Source organism: Neovison vison, chromosome 2 (genome assembly GCF_020171115.1).
Source record: "Neovison vison isolate M4711 chromosome 2, ASM_NN_V1, whole genome shotgun sequence".
Lineage (NCBI taxonomy): Eukaryota > Metazoa > Chordata > Mammalia > Carnivora > Mustelidae > Neogale > Neogale vison.
In genome coordinates, this window is record NC_058092.1 from 188,173,091 (window position 1) to 188,189,334 (window position 16,244).

General features: G+C 34.4%; 1 protein-coding gene and 1 non-coding gene across 4 annotated transcripts in view; one reads left to right on the top strand and one right to left on the bottom strand.

The window, feature by feature from the left end:
• ADK (adenosine kinase) overlaps positions 1–16,244 on the top strand; it is a 555,049-nt gene that overhangs the window by 333,344 nt on the left and 205,461 nt on the right. The window lies entirely within an intron of this gene.
• LOC122901605 lies at positions 2,847–2,979 on the bottom strand. The gene has a single exon (XR_006383597.1). It is a non-coding gene; the product is annotated as a small nucleolar RNA SNORA70 (small nucleolar RNA).

Genomic DNA, 16,244 nt, shown 5'->3' on the forward strand with positions numbered 1-16,244 from the left:
AGCAGGTTTTGAGGGAAAAACAAAAAAGGCCTTGTGATACCTCTGTGTACCAAAAGGTCCTTTTGACATAAGCTATGTGGTAGTAACACACACACACACACACGAGGTCATTTTGATTGTTGGGGGTAGTAGGGAGGATGGAGCTTATTTCATTTGTTGTGTTTATGCTTCTACTTTGCAATTGTGAAATTTCGGACATTTGTATATCCAATTTGTGGGTGGATTTTTATTTACCTCACATGTACAGTATTGTTGCTAAAACAAAGTTACATGAATGTTATAAAGATTGTAGTTTTTTCAGATGTTCATTAATTCTATTTGATTTTTCTATAATGCAGATAATGGAGAGATTCCTATTCAAAGATACTCAGTTGTGCCTAAAATTTCTTAGAATTTTGTATTCGATGTAACTGTTTCCATCTCAGAGTGGCAGATTATCCTGTTTTTCTTATCCTTACTATGTACAATTTACACACTCTGCTGCAAACACTGTGGGAGATAAGCATAGTTGTCCCTTAAAAACATGAAAACAAGATCTTTGTCTGTTTGTGACTTTTGCTCTATGAAGTTACTCCTTCAGGGTGACATGATGTGCTGTGTATATTCTAGTGAAGTGTTCCCTTTATTCCATTAATTACAAACAGCTTAACAAAACATTTAAAGTAAAACTCTAATGATTAGTCCTGGTAGTCTCCATTTTACTGAGAATGGCTTTGTCAGAAATTATGTCATCACAATGGACTCTTAGCCAGGAAGTTCTGTCTAGCAGATGAATGAATTAGGAGTACTGAGTTTCTAATAAAAGACACTATTGTAATATTGAAATACTGCTGATGAGGGTTGCCAGTTTTCTGTCTTTAAATTTACAGAACATCTTCTGTGATTAAACTGAGGAATACTTAGAATAAGTCCTTAGAGTAAACCAACTATAAACTTGAGAAGCCAGAAATAGAAAATGGTATTTCCTTTTAACAATGCTGTTTAAGTTCCCAACTTTTCTTGGTTCAGCTGCCAGACACTTGTTCCTTTGTCTTAAAAACTGTTAGCAAAAAACAGTAAATATACTTCTTCCTTTACTCAGCTAACATCTGATTTTATCTGCACACTAATTATATTTTAAAACTTTTCTCACCTTCCTAGTCTGAATGGCTTATGTAACCCTCTGTGACAATTGTCAGGACAAAGATTTAGATTCTGTATGTTGGAAAAGAGAGAAGTCCTGACAATTCTGTTTGTATTTCATTTAATTGTTTCCTTCCAGTTTAAAATGTGGAATATTTTAAGTATATCGTTGACCCTTCTGTATCTCAGTGCTTTCTTTTTCTTATTTTTATTTTTATTTTTTGGTAATTACCACTGCAGTGGTAGAACATCTTACAAGCATGTATTCCCTTTAAGACTGACACAGCTTTACTTACAGGAGGTGCTCAATATAGTGGATGATGATTTGGAACACATACATTTTCAAGGCAAATATAACTCTCCTGCTGTTTCATCAGCTTTCTTAGCTAAATTTAACGGTTCCTAGACTTCACAACTTTTCCCAATTAATAGTAAATTCAGTATGCATTATCTGTAGCAACCATAGAAAAATGTTTCTCAAATATTGCTCCCCAAGTCTTAGCTTCCCAACTAATAATAAAATATCTTATCTGTACTAGGGTTTTATTATACAGTAATTACATCATTTTCATGTGCTATATCATAGCCTGTTAACTAAAAATAAATGGGTACTTAAAATGGAAAATGAAATTATCCTGTTGCTTGAAATATCTTAACTCAGGTTTTATTACAGGTTGCATATGGTATCTGTTAGAACTTTGAGCCTATCTTGGTTGTTGAATTATTATGTGGATTAACTGTTGCATTTGAAAGTTCTTGACTTTAAAAGCATGTCTGTTTTAAATCTTATACAAATGCCTTACAGGTTTTGAGAACAGTCTAATCTCTTTGTTGTGTGTCTTTTTGTTTATTTGTTTTGTTTCTATACTAGAACTGCAGATTCTAAGCACCAGCAAATTTGCATATAACATTGCTTTAAATAGTTTTATGTCATTAATATATTTTTTAAATTATTGACCTATTATAGGAAACCTGAAAATGTTTTTAACAATTTGGAAAAATTAGAAATTATATAGCATATTAAGGAAAAACTCATTTATCATGGTGTTCCCACAAAAAATATAACCTTTTTTTAAGAATACATTTAAAGAGCTGTTGTAAAATACTGTAGATCAACCTGTAGAGAAAAAAAGTATAGGAAAGAAAGTTTTAAAAAATGTAGAGACTACATTTTCTCCTAAAACCAACTACTAAAGTTTCAGAAAATCATTCAATAACTAATATATGTTTCATATCTAATTTCAAAGATCCACATATTTTTTGTTTTTTCAACATCAGATAGAGTCTTTTTTGGGGGGAGGACAGGAAGTTGGATTTATTGGTGGGCAAAAATAGGACGGGAAGGGCTAGTGCTAAGGTTCTCATGAGTGCAGAGCCCTCCATTTGTCCAAGGGACCACGGTTAGGGATGTATTTGACCCCACAGCCATCTGGGATAAGCCGCTTTTCAGCCACCATGTCTTCAAATTCATCCGCATTGAACTTAGTAAAGCCCCACTTCTTGGAGATGTGGATCTTCTGGTGGCCAAGGAACTTGAACTTGGCCCTGCGTAGGGCCTCAATCACATGCTCCTTGTTCTGCAGCTTGGTACGGATGGACATGATGACTTGGCCAATGTGGACCCTGGCTACTGTGCCCTGGGGCTTTCCAAAGGCACCCCGCATACCTGTCTGCAGCCTAAATTGGAGATAGCCATGAGGTCAGACCCCAGCATCCACCAAAAGGGCTGTCTCCAAGGTCCCTTAGGGAAACCCATACAATCAACAGGCTGCATACACTACCGAGGAGGCTACTGTTTGCAGCCATGGCACACTGGGCCGCCAGAGACAAGAGCACAGTCGGCTTAATTGGCTGCAGAGACATCAGGTAGAGTCTTATAGGTTAGTCATGATGAGCCATTGACTTCAAAATGAAATTACAGGATAGTTCGTTGCCATTCCTGAATTTAGCTTTAATAGCTTGGCTAACATCTGCCGTGATCTTAGGTATTAAATGAACCTAGTCAACTGTTTAGCATCCATTCTGACATATTTTATTGTTCTCGCAGGGGCACCAGTGTGGCTCAGTCTGACTCTTGGTTTCAGCTCGGGTCATGATCTTGAAGTTAAGAGATCGATCTGTCGAATCAGGTGTAGAACCTGCTTAAGATTCTCTCACTGTCTCTCCCTCTGCTCTCTTCTTACCCGTCACACATGCATTGTTTCTCTCTTAAAAGGGAGGGGGACATGAGTGGTTCCGTCAATTAAACATCTGACTTTTGATTTCAGCTGGGACCTCAGGGGTGTGGGATTGGTCCTGCATTAGGCTCCATGAGTCTGCTTGAGGATTCTCTCTCTCCCCTCCCCCTCCCCTGCTTGTACACTTGCGTGCATGCTCTCTCAAATAAATATATAAATCTTTTTAAAAATGTAATTAAATGTTTTGTATATGTAATTGATTTCTATTAAAGGTTTGCTTTGTGCCTGGTACTTTTCTATGTGTTGAAAATATAGGAGTGACCAGAAACATTAAAAATTACTACCCCCAGGGAACTAACATTTTAGTGAGTAAAGACTTTAAAATATATATATAGTATATTATATGGTAATAAGAACTATAGAGGAAAATAAAACAGAAAAGGAGGCTAAGGAGTGCTGGGGCTTGGAGAGAGGGGTTACCCTTTCAAATAAGACTATGAGGGGAAAGTCTTACCCAAAAAGGTAACAGTCCGGTAAAAATTTGAAGACATTAAAGGATCCAGTCATGCACATATTAGGGAGAATTCAGACACAGGGAATAAATAGCAAGTAGAAAGTCTCTATGCCAGGATCATAGCATATTTAAGAAACAAGGAGGCTTCCTGAAGCCAATATTACACTATGTGTTAACTAAGTAGAATTTAAATAACAACTTGAAACAAAACAGATGAAAAGGAAACAAGGAGGCTGATATGACTGGAGTGGAGTGAGCAATGGGAAAAGTAGCAGGAGATGTAATTAAAGAAGGAAAAGGTTGAGGGGGATGTTGAATAAGACTTTATAGGCCATTCTGAAGACATGATGTTTTTACTCTGAATGAAATAAAAAAGAGTTCAGAGAGCTTTGTGTAGAGAGGAAAAATAACCTGACATATTTTAGTAAGGTTATTCTGGTTGCCATGTGGACAAAGAACTGAATGGGGCAAATGAAAAAGTGGGGAACTCGGGGTACCTGGTGGCTCAGTACGTTAAGCATCTGCCTTCTGCACAGGTCATGATCTCAGGGTCCTGGGATTGAGCCCAGCATTGGGCTCCCTGGGCTCCCTGCTCCGCGGGGAGTCACTTCTCCCTTTCCCTCTGTTTGCTGCTCCCCAGCTTATGCGTAATCTCTTTCTTTGTGTCAAATAAATGAAAATCTTAAAAAAAAAAAAAAAAGAAGAAAGAAAGAAAAAGAGAATAGGATATTTGCTCCTGGTGGCTTTAGTCGTTAAGCATCTGCCTTCAGTTCAGGTCATGATCTTAGGGTCCTGGGATCAAGCCCTGCATCCAGCTCCCTGCTTGGCAGGAAGCCTGCTTCTCTTTTTCCCACTTCCCCTGCTAGTGTCCCCTCTCTTGTTATCTCTCTCTCTGTCAAATAAATAAATAAAATCTTTAAAAAATATCGAAGTAGGGAAATCAATTTAGAGAACATTAGAATAATCCAAGTGAGAGATATGGTAGACTGGATTAGGTTATTAGCAATGAAGGTGATAGAAAGAGTGAATAGATTATAATTTGCAACTAGGTATAAAAGAATTTCCTGTTGGATTGGAAGTAAGGTATTTGAGAAGGAAATAAGATGGAACTTCTGTTAACTGAGATGAGGGAAATGGGCAGAATTTGGTCTAGTTTTATATAAATTATGGAGAGTTTTAGTCTCATAGCCCAGTATCTTATAGCTAATATAGTCCCTTGTCTGTAATGAGTGATAGGATTGACTAATTAAATATTTCTCTTTGTCTCAGACTTGATTTGGACTTAGACTTTGATACACTTCTATATTTATAATGAGTGAACCAATTTCGTTAAGTTCATTGATTTCATTACTTAAAATGAATTATGAAGCACATTAATAGAAACACAACTTGAAGTTCTTTTCTTTCCTTACTAACATTTTTAAAAAGCATATATAATGTTTTCTGCCTCACTAACATATTTGTACACCCTCCCCCTTCTTGGCAAACTTATTTGAAAGTATAGTGTTACGTGTTATGTCATGGCTATACTGGCGCACATGTGTTCAATGCAGTTCATAAATGGAAGCAGCTGGTTTCCTGTGTAGTTAAGAGAAGGCATGCACACAGCTGAGATCTTCAAACTTCAAAATTCATTGGATTCAGTTTCTGTCCTATGTAATCATGCTGTGATTTCAATTAGTACAAATGTGTAACAAGCTACCTTAATGGCTTGAAAAAATTATTTTGTTTCAATAGTTTAACTGCTAACCCTGGTTAATGTTCTTCCCTCTGCCTTGTCTGGACTCACCTATCCTACCTCTTAAAAAAGAACATTACACCTATAGTCTTAGTTTTATACTCAATTCTGAAAAGACCTTGGCAAGGGAAAAAAAAGTTATCATCTCAAAGGGAAAAGCTGAATTCATACACAGGAACTGCAGGATTACTTTGGCGTTTTACTAGTCCCTTGTAACACTAGCAAGTCCCATAAATACCTAATGGAAAAACAGCAGAAAATGAGATCTGCAGCAGTCTTTTGAGATCGAATTTATGTTGCTGAACATTTTTTTGAGGTTGAGTGTAAAGGTCAAAAGAAAGTGGATAGATTAAAGTTGCTGATTTTTACAAACTTAAGGCCACATTTAAAGGTTTCTCTTTCTATAGCAAGAAAATTTCAAGATAAATGCCTTTGCTTCATTAGCTGAAATGTCATATCTTCATTTAATATGTTACATGAGACATCTAGTGATTTAGTACTATTTACATGCAATAAATAAAATCCTCAATCCAATTTAACAAATCTAGATAAAGAAACTAATTTACGAAATTGCAGATCTTCCCAAGAAGAGTAAAATGATAAATGAATATATATGGCTGTATTACTCTGTATGTACATATATTTTTTGAGATGATTAATTTTAGATAGTATAATATAGTTTCTATATGTATAATATACAAGTATAATATAGGAGATAATATAGGAGGAAGATATATACATCAAAATTTTATCTTTTGTAAGTATAAATTATTGATTGATCCAGCAATGTAATTATCCACGTTTTTTTTTTTTTCCATTTACTTTATCTACCATACTATTACAGTGAAGGTAAATGACCTCAAAGAAAGAACAGTGGCTATCTTTAAGCATTAAAATAAAATTCATGGGTACTTTTACTGGTCCCTTCACCTTCTGAATAACCTAACACTATATCACTGTTGTAAGTCTGTATCAAAGAAACTGAGTTACTACATACTTGAGACTTAGTGCAGTGAAAAACAATGAACTACCATTTCTGGACACCTCTATCTTGAGTTGATAGTATGTAAAGTCACAGCAATTTTAACCTGAGGTTATGGATTATATATTTCTCCAGGGCTTTCATTGTGTCTTCACAATCTAGATTGTGTCATTAATACTTAGAATCCAAGGGAATGAGGCAATTTTTTTTTTTTACTTACTACATTCAGTGCTGCATTGGAATAAATTTCATAGAATAATAATATATTAAATTTTTCTTTTTTATGGTAGTTAAAAATCGATAGTAAAACTATGCATTTTTATCTCTAGGAAGTAGGTTATAGATAACTTTTCACTCTTTTTCTCTATTTGATTTTTTTATAACAAATATTTTGTAATCACAGTATTCTCATTATTCATTTTTATTTACAATTATATGTTAAACAATTTATATAAAAATTTATTTTTGCATGAGAGCTGAGTTTGTAGTCCCAGTTTATTTCGATTAAATAAGGTAACAGTCATCTTTATGGAACTAGATAGAGGTCATATACCTCATTAGTCTCTGACAGCCAGTTTCAAGCTCAGGTACTACCCCATCTTTTTTCCTTTATACCACATTTCCTCATTAGTTCTCACTACACTGTATAGGCAATTTCCTCCTCTTAACTTTTTGTATTTTATTACACTGTTAAAGTACAACTATACTTCTCTTCTCAAGTGCCCTTTTCCATTCAGTACTGTTTCTATTCAAGGGTCCCAGGTGGTCAATGATTCTGGCTGGGGAGAGGGAGAAGGTGGTATTATAGCTAGTGTTATTAAAAGGCCCTTAGGAAAGTAGATAGATGTACAGTTATGACTGTTAAAGAGAGCCTCCCCTCACCTTCTCAGACAAAGGCTGTGCCTTAACTGACTTATTGCCATTCTTATTTTTGAGGTCACTCAGTAGGGATGTCTTTGGAATATTTTTGATGTTTCTTTTAAGGTGTGAAACTCAAGTAAAAATGAACCAAAAGGTTATTTACTTTTTTTTTTATGGCCTTTAGTTTACTTTTTTTTTTTTTAGGTTTTATTTAAATTCCACTTAGTTAACATACACTGAGATATTAATTTCAGGTGTACAGTATGAATTGTGTACAATTCAACACAATTTTAATAAAGTTATGTTCTTCAAACCTTCAAAACTAGTGATCCTTACAAATATGACATTGCTGTCATATTGTTGTTGTTGTTGTTAAGATTTTATTTATTTATTTATTTGACAGAGAAAGAAATCACAAGTAGGCAGAGAGGCAGGCAGGGAGAGAGAGGGAAGCAGGCTGCCTGCTGAGCAGAGAGCCCATCCCGGGGCTTGATCCCAGGACCCCGAGGATCATGAACTGAGCTGAAGGCAAAGGCTTAAGCACTGAGCCACCTACATGCCCCCATGCCATGTTGATTTTTAATGATAATTGTTAATGGAATGGCTTTTAATATTTTAGCTAGCTATAGAGGCAGGAGTAAAATTTATGATATATATTCTATGTTCATAGATAGATCTTTACTGAAGGAGTCTGTATTGTGTATTAGGTAGAGCACTAGATGGCAAATCAGGTTTGAAATATTAGTCATAGTTTTGCTGCTGATATTCAGGTTTAATAAATGTTCTGGACCTATACTTCTCTTATAATTGGAAGAATAATAGATTATTTTTAAAGTCTCTTCCAGTTCTAAAAGCCTATAGTCTTTTAAACAATTTTATTATGGAAAATGTGAAATCATAAAAGTACACAGAATAACATATTCAACCCCTGTGTACCCATTATCCACCTTTATATGTTTTAACTAGACTTTAAAAAAGGTAACTATGAGGTGATATTTGTATTAACTAGCCTTATTTATAGTAATTTCATAATATATATGTTAAATCATGTCATGCAACTTAATCTTACACAGTATTATATATCAATTATATCTAAATAAAACTGGAAAAATACATCAATATGGATAATGGATGTTTATTTAGTTTGGGGGGTTATAATCCAGTATCCCACTAATTTTATTGCTCAGGTACAGGCTTTGGCTATTGGTAGCTCTTTCAGGCTGGCTTCTGTATCCTGTTGTGTACCTCCTACCCTTTTTAACACTTCTTTACCTTTTGGTACTTGCCATACCTCAAAGTCTTTGTTATTCCAAGGAGCCCTGGTTCCATTTATTGAAGAATGATATTTTAAAACCAATATCTGGATATTAGGTTTGCTACTAGTTGTCATTGCTTCTGAGTTCCCTCAGCAAATAGATCTAGGAAACATATTTGTGTATTTGCTCATGTATTGTGCACATAGTTTATTTATTTCCTGTGTGTCTGTGTGTGTGTGTATGTGTGTGTGTGGCATTTCTTTTTGCTTATTTGTAACCTTTTTCTCTGATAATGAGAAAGGTGGTACTCATTGATATATATTTACTTAACTTGTTCAACCCTAGTATACCTGCAAAGTAGTTTCAAAATTGCTATTTTCATACTCCTTTGATAAACAAATTCACAAATTACAGTGTTGATACACAGGTGGGTTGTTGGTTTTTTTTGTCTTTAGGCTTATAATATCTAAACAGAATACTTTTTGTTCAATTTAACTCCTTTCCTACCACCTTCAATAAGACTGTATCATACATATGTTGTATAGTTAGGTTAACTTATCACAGTTGGCATTCCATCCTAGGTTTTTCCAGTATCCTAATTGATATTTTAACATTTTCATTCCCTTTAAGTAACTCATTTTGACATACAGTTCTCTTGCGTTTTAACAAATAGTCACAGATATACCTGTGCAGAGCCATACTACTACCCTAAAAATTCAAGAGTATGGCTCCTTTAGAGATAATCTCTATCCCATCCACAATCCTGGGGAAGCAATTAGTTTTTCATCTCTGGTTTTGTATTTTCTACAGTGTCATTTAAATAGAATCATCGTATAATATGTAGCCTATTGGAGCTGTCTTCTTTCTCATAGCTAAATGCATTTCAGATTCATTCATGCTGTATGAATCAAGAATCCATGTTTATTACGTAAAATATATTTTGGTGGGCTGAATTCTGTCATTTTTTTATTATACTTTCTGTTTTATAAGAGGTTTTTGTTTTTGCCTTTTGCAGTGCTCTCCCCTTCCTTTGGTACATGTTTGCGTTTCTTCCAATAATTTATAAGGCTTGTGTTTTTATTCTAATACTTACCTTTAGATTTGTAACTTTATATAAAATAAAGCTTTTTAAGATATTAAACTATAGATTTTTTTTCTGGTTTCTAGAAATCATTTTTTTTTGTTTCTATTTATATTTATTTCATGTTCCTGTTTTTTTTCCAATTTATTTATTTTCAGAAAAACATTATTCATTATTTTTTCACCACACCCAGTGCTCCATGCAAGCCGTGCCCTCTATAATACCCACCACTTGGTACCCCAACCTCCCACCCCCCTGCCACTTCAAACCCCTCAGACTGTTTTTCAGAGTCCATAGTCTCTCATGGTTCACCTCCCCTTCCAATTTACCCAAATTCCCTACTCCTCTCTAACGCCCCTTGTCCTCCATGCTATTTGTTATGCTCCACAAATAAGTGAAACCATATGATAATTGACTCTCTCTGCTTGACTTATTTCACTCAGCATAATCTCTTCCAGTCCCGTCCATGTTGCTACAAAAGTTGGGTATTCATCCTTTCTGATGGAGGCATAATACTCCATAGTGTATATGGACCACATCTTCCTTATCCATTCATCCGTTGAAGGGCATCTTGGTTCTTTCCATAGTTTGGCGACTGTGGCCATTGCTGCTATAAACATTGGGGTACAGATGGCCCTTCTTTTCACGACATCTGTGTCTTTGGGGTAAATACCCAGGAGTGCAATAGCAGGGTCATAGGGAAGCTCTATTTTTAATTTCTTGAGGAATCTCCACACTGTTCTCCAAAGAGGCTGCACCAACTTGCATTCCCACCAACAGTGGAAGAGGGTTCCCCTTTCTCCACATCCTCTCCAACACATGTTGTTTCCTGTTTTGTTAATTTTGGCCATTCTAACTGGTGTAAGGTGATAACTATAGATTCTTATGAAGAATTCATTCCTTTTTCTTACAAAACGTTTCTTTCCCTTTGTACTTCTCCATATACTTAGAACTGCAATTACATGATTTATCAGCTTTTCAGAATCTCTTTGACCCCAGGCTATAAAAGATAAGGAAATCTCATACTCTCTCACCTTCCTCTCTCAACTACTGTATTTTATATATATCTTTATTGCCCTACTTTATAACATTTACATTCTGTTCTATAAGAATAACCACTCTGACCCACTCACAATTTTTGGTCTTTTTCTTAACAGTTAAAAACATTCATTGTCAAGACGTTTATAATAGCTAAGTCACTTCATCTCTGTTTTGCTAAATTTATTCTCAGGGACTTTCTCAAAAAACCACACGGAAATTATATACCTCAAGGTATTTTACGTTCAATCATTTTATTATTTCACTTACACTTAATTGACACTTCAGTCAGATATAAAATTCTTTGCTAGATTTTCCTTGAGATGATTTCCATTGCTTCATTATCTTGTGGCTTTATGTGATGCTTTGAATAGTCTGAGCACTCACATATATTTCTTTCCTCCTCATTGGTAACTCTGTTCTCTTCTCTAGCTTCACTTTCTTACCACCTAATAGATATAATCCTTGTTTTATTTCTTTGTGTCTGTCTTTATCCAACCAAATGCCAAATCAATAATCAAGGGATTTGGTCTGATTTGTTAACTGCTGAATTCTGAGAGTCTAGGTTAGTACTCACTCCTTAGTATATACCTTATAAATATTTGTTGAGTTTATGAGAATAGACTGATTCTGTCCCATCCTCCATCCTTATAAATTACTTGATCTTTTTGTTGGTTCACCAAACTCTTCTTTTTGTCATTTGAATTTCTTACCTTTACTAGGGTATGCCTGGTTCTTAACTGTTACATGTCCATGTTACGTTCTTTCCAGCTATAGATGTAGGTTTTGTTTCAGCAGAGTTTTCTCATATCTTTGTAAAAGGATTGCAACTTCAGGGTTTTGTTGTTGTTGTTGTTGTTAATTGTTGTTCCCATTGGCCTGGTTTATCTTTGTCTCTTCTAGCTACTTTGAATCACTCTGTTTGTGTGTCTTTGCTATATAGCAGAAAGTTTGCTTTTTCTTCCTGAGGAAATTTGAAAATTATTTTCCTTCAGGGACACCTGGGTGGCTCAGTCAGTTAAGCGTCCAATTCTTTATTTAGGCTCAGGTCATGTGAGATAAGAGCTCCAGCTGGGCATGGAGGCTGCTTAAGTTTCTCTCTCCCCTTTGCCCTCTGCCCTGCCCCCATCCCACATATGTGCATGCTTTCTCTCTCGAAAGAAAGAAAGAAGAAAAGAGAAGGAAAAAATTATTTTCTTTTAATAAGCCACTATTTAGCTTCAACTCTGTCATGCTATCTATTGGTAGTTACTGAATGTATTGTGTATGCAGTTTTTCTCTCCATGTGGTGTGTTTCTGTGCTGTTTTTATTTTGAAAGGTTTGTGTATCTTTTCTATAATGAACTTTTAGTTATTCCTTTTATAGTTCCTTATTCCTCTTTTTTTCTTAACAGTTTGCAATCTGGTCTACCAGTTTTAAATGACATCCTTTAATCCCCACTTATTACCTATACAGTAGTCACTAGTGTTCCTCTACTTCTTTCTCCCTTCTCTCAGTTTTTAAATTACATTACATTATTTCTGTTTTCTCAGAGTATATAATATATATAAATGATCCTTCCTCCCATCCTTTTAATTTATAATTATAGTTCTGTAATTACACTTAGTAAATCCTCATTAACAGTCCTTGGAGTTTTCCCCAATCATCTCTTACCTGGATGAAACTTACCTTCTAATAGATTACTCAGGAAGGGAGCACATGTAGATACTATTCCCTGTTTTCTATAAGTTTCCTATAACTTTTATATTTGAAGAACAGTTTGGCTGGATACAAAATCTTTGACTTTATTTCATAAAATTATTGCTCTAGTATTATCTTCTCTTACATAGTAGCTCTTCTTTTATATATAGCTTTTGAGAATTCTTATACTGGCCTAATGAATAATTGTATCTTTTTGTTTAGAGGCTCTGAGAATATTTTGTCATTAAAGTCTAATAATTTTACCAGGATATGCCTCACATTTTATTATTTGTGGTCAGTTTCCCTCAGTACACAGTCTTAAGTCTTTTAAATATAATGATTCAATTTTCTTTCATTTTGGAAATTTTTCTGATATTTGAAATATTATTTCTATCCAGTTGTTTTATATTTCTTGGTACTACAAGTGTGCATATGTTGGATCTTTTTTGCCTGTCTTCGATTTCATCCTCTTTCTCTCTGGTCCTTTTTCTTTCTTATCTCAATTTATTCTCTTTGTTGTTTGCCTTAATTTCTTCAGTGTCTGGTATTATATTTTCATATGAATGTAATCTCTCTTGAACATTTTGTCATTTATTTCTGCAGTAGTTTAATCTTTTTCTTCATTTCTTCCCCGAATTCTTTCCCTTACTAAAGCTGAAAGAAATGGTAATGAATTATTTTATTTGCTTTACTTGTTATTTTTGCTTATTGAAAGGTTATGAATAGAAATTTCATTTAAGGTGAATACAGTTATCTTCTAGTACATTTTCAACTTTTTTGTGATCTATTTTATTACTCTAATTTAGGAATATCATTCTTATAGATTTACTTGTTTTATGTCTATAGTTTTTTTTTGTAAATTCTGCACTTTTTTATTTTACATATTTTCTTATAGGTTGACATCAAAATTCAGAGGAAACTACAGAGATTTCCCACATACGCCTGCCCTCACACAAGTATAGCCTCCCCCATTATCCACATCTTCCAGCAGAGTTGCTCATTTATCATAATTTATCACATTTATCACAATTTATCACAATGATGGACCTACATAGACACATCATAATAACCAAAAGTCCATAGTTTACGATAGGGTTCACTCTTCATGTTGTATATTCAGTGGATTTAGACAAATGTATACTGGCATGTATTTATCGTTATAGTGTCATACATAGTATTTTCACTGCCCTAAATATTCTCAATGGTTTTCTGCTAATTTCTTACCAAGTTATTTTGTTACTTTCATTAATTCCCAAATCATTTTGCTTACTCTACCCACCCCATCCTGCCTCTATTTCATTTACTACATTGTTAACTAATGTTTTTTGTCTGTTTCTATTCTAGTTTTTTTTCTTTTACATTTCTCTTTGAACCCAGTATATATCCCTTGTTAATGCCTATCATTATTTCTTCTCCATGGCTTCATATCTCTGATTAATAGGGATCTTTGCTTCATGAAATTTGTCTATTTGTATTCTGTTATGAATTTTTATATATTTTATAAAAGTAAATATGTGTATATATATATGTCTTTCATGTGTCATTTATTTTAAGAGTTTACTTTTTCTTTTATCCGTGTACAGCTGGTCCCCTTTTGATTTTTCTGTGAATGAAGAAGGTGTGTTTTTTTCTAAACCATTTTATAGGAAGTTCATATAAGGAAGGGGTTAGGAATGTGTTCCATACTAGGAGAATTTTTCCTTATCATAAATATGCATTATTTTATTTAATGGTCTGAATGCTGTAACACAAATGTAAAATAACTTTATGTTTTCTTGTGATTATCCTCAAGAATGTTATATCATGTTTACTTTTCTTTAAACTTTGGTGATATCTAGGGAAAATTTGCCATAGTTTCTAGTGACTTTCAGCTATTGATGAACTGCTCTTATTTTTGGTTACTAAATCTTAAGTCTGATATCAAAACAGTCATTCTTATAATACTTTCATAAAGTAAAAAATGTAATGTCATTTAAAGTTTCAGTTCTTCCAATGCATAGCCATAAAGCCAATGCCATTCCAATAAACATGCAAATAAGATTTTTGGGACCTTTACCATAAGTTTCCGTGGAATGGCAAAAAGCCAAAATAATTATGAAACTCCTAAAGAAGCACAGTAAAGGTAGGGTGGGAGATATACTACCATATGTGCAAATATTTTACAGTTATGTTATTTAGACAATGTGCTATTGGCACAGTGGTAGACAGACTATTGAAATAGTTGGTGAGGACAAAGACACACCCCTCATACATAGTAACTTGGTTTATGAAATAGCAGTGCAACCACAGTGAAGAAATAGTTGGTAATTCAACTAGTAGTGCTGGATAATTACTTTTAAAGAAAAATGAACAAAACAATTTCTGTTGTATATCACACACAAAAAGCAATTTCAAGTGAACTATAAATCTAAATATATAAGTTAAAGTAAAAGAGCTTCTTGAAGGTAACATTGAGGAATATCTGTGTAAGACTTTGGTGATAAGGGATGATTTCTCGAGCAGGACACCAAAAACATAAAGGAAAAGACTGTTTAAAAGTTTAACACTTCCAAATGCTGCCCAGGATTAAATTTAGTAACTCTTAAATACTTTGGAAAAAAAAATACTTTGGAAAACACTATTTCATTATTTGTTAAGGTCAAAGATAAGAATTCACTACAGCCCAGTAAATTTTGTTACTTTCGGGCACTAATTGTATCTGATATATCATGAGCTCTGTATAAGAGCTCTGTAAAAAAAAAAAAAAAAAATTATAAACATAAAGAAGACTTAAATAAACAAACTTTTTTTTTTTCTAAAATTTTATTTATTTGACAGAGAGAGAGATCACAAGTAGGCAGAGAGGCAGGCAGAGAGAGAGAGGAGGAAGCAGGCTCCCTGCTGAGCAAAGAGCCCGATACAGGGCTCGATCCCAGGACCCCAAGACCACGACCCGAGCTGAAGGCAGAGGCTCAACCCGCTGAGCCACCCAGGCACCCCAATAAACAAACATTTTTAAGATAATAATGAGTTAAAAGACTCAATCTTGTAAAGATGTAATATCACTTCTCAGTCTGATCTGTAGATTCAGTGGAATTCTGGTGAAAATCCTAAGTAGCACTTTGTCTATGTGTAAATTGACAAATGGATTCTTAAATGTTTTGGGAAATTAAAAGAATCATTAGTATTTAAGAGCATCTTAAAGAGAAACAAGATGAGCATCCCTGGGTGGCTCAGATGATCAAGTGTCTGACTCTTGGTCTTGGCACAGGTCATGATTTCATGGGTGGTGATATTGGGCCCCATGTCTGACTCTGCTCTCAGCAGAGAGTCTGCTTGAAATTCTCTCCCTCTATTCCTTCCTCCCACTCTCTCTGTCTCTCTCTCAAATAAGTAAATCTTTAAAAAAAGACAAGCAAGATGGAAGAAGTTAATTGCCTCTATATAAAGAGCAATAAATGATAAAAAAGTAATAAAGACATTGTGATAGTGGTGCTACGGTAGATAGTGGAAGAGAGTAGGAAATCAGAAATCTGTGGGTGTGCATCCACAGATCCCAGTCTTCCATTTTGATTAGTGTGTTGAAATTAATGTACATCATTAATTAATTTTAAACAGAAGCTGCTTTCAGTAAGTTTTTAAAACTTTATTGTAAATATGTGTATATTCCTTTAATGAAAATATATTGCCTTGAGAGACACAGAGTGATGAGGATTATGGCCTTTGAGGTTAGACCTGAGTTTAGGTCCCAGTTCAGTCATGTACTTACTAGCTACTTGTCAGAAGGTAGTTATTTAACCATTCTGGTTCTTAGT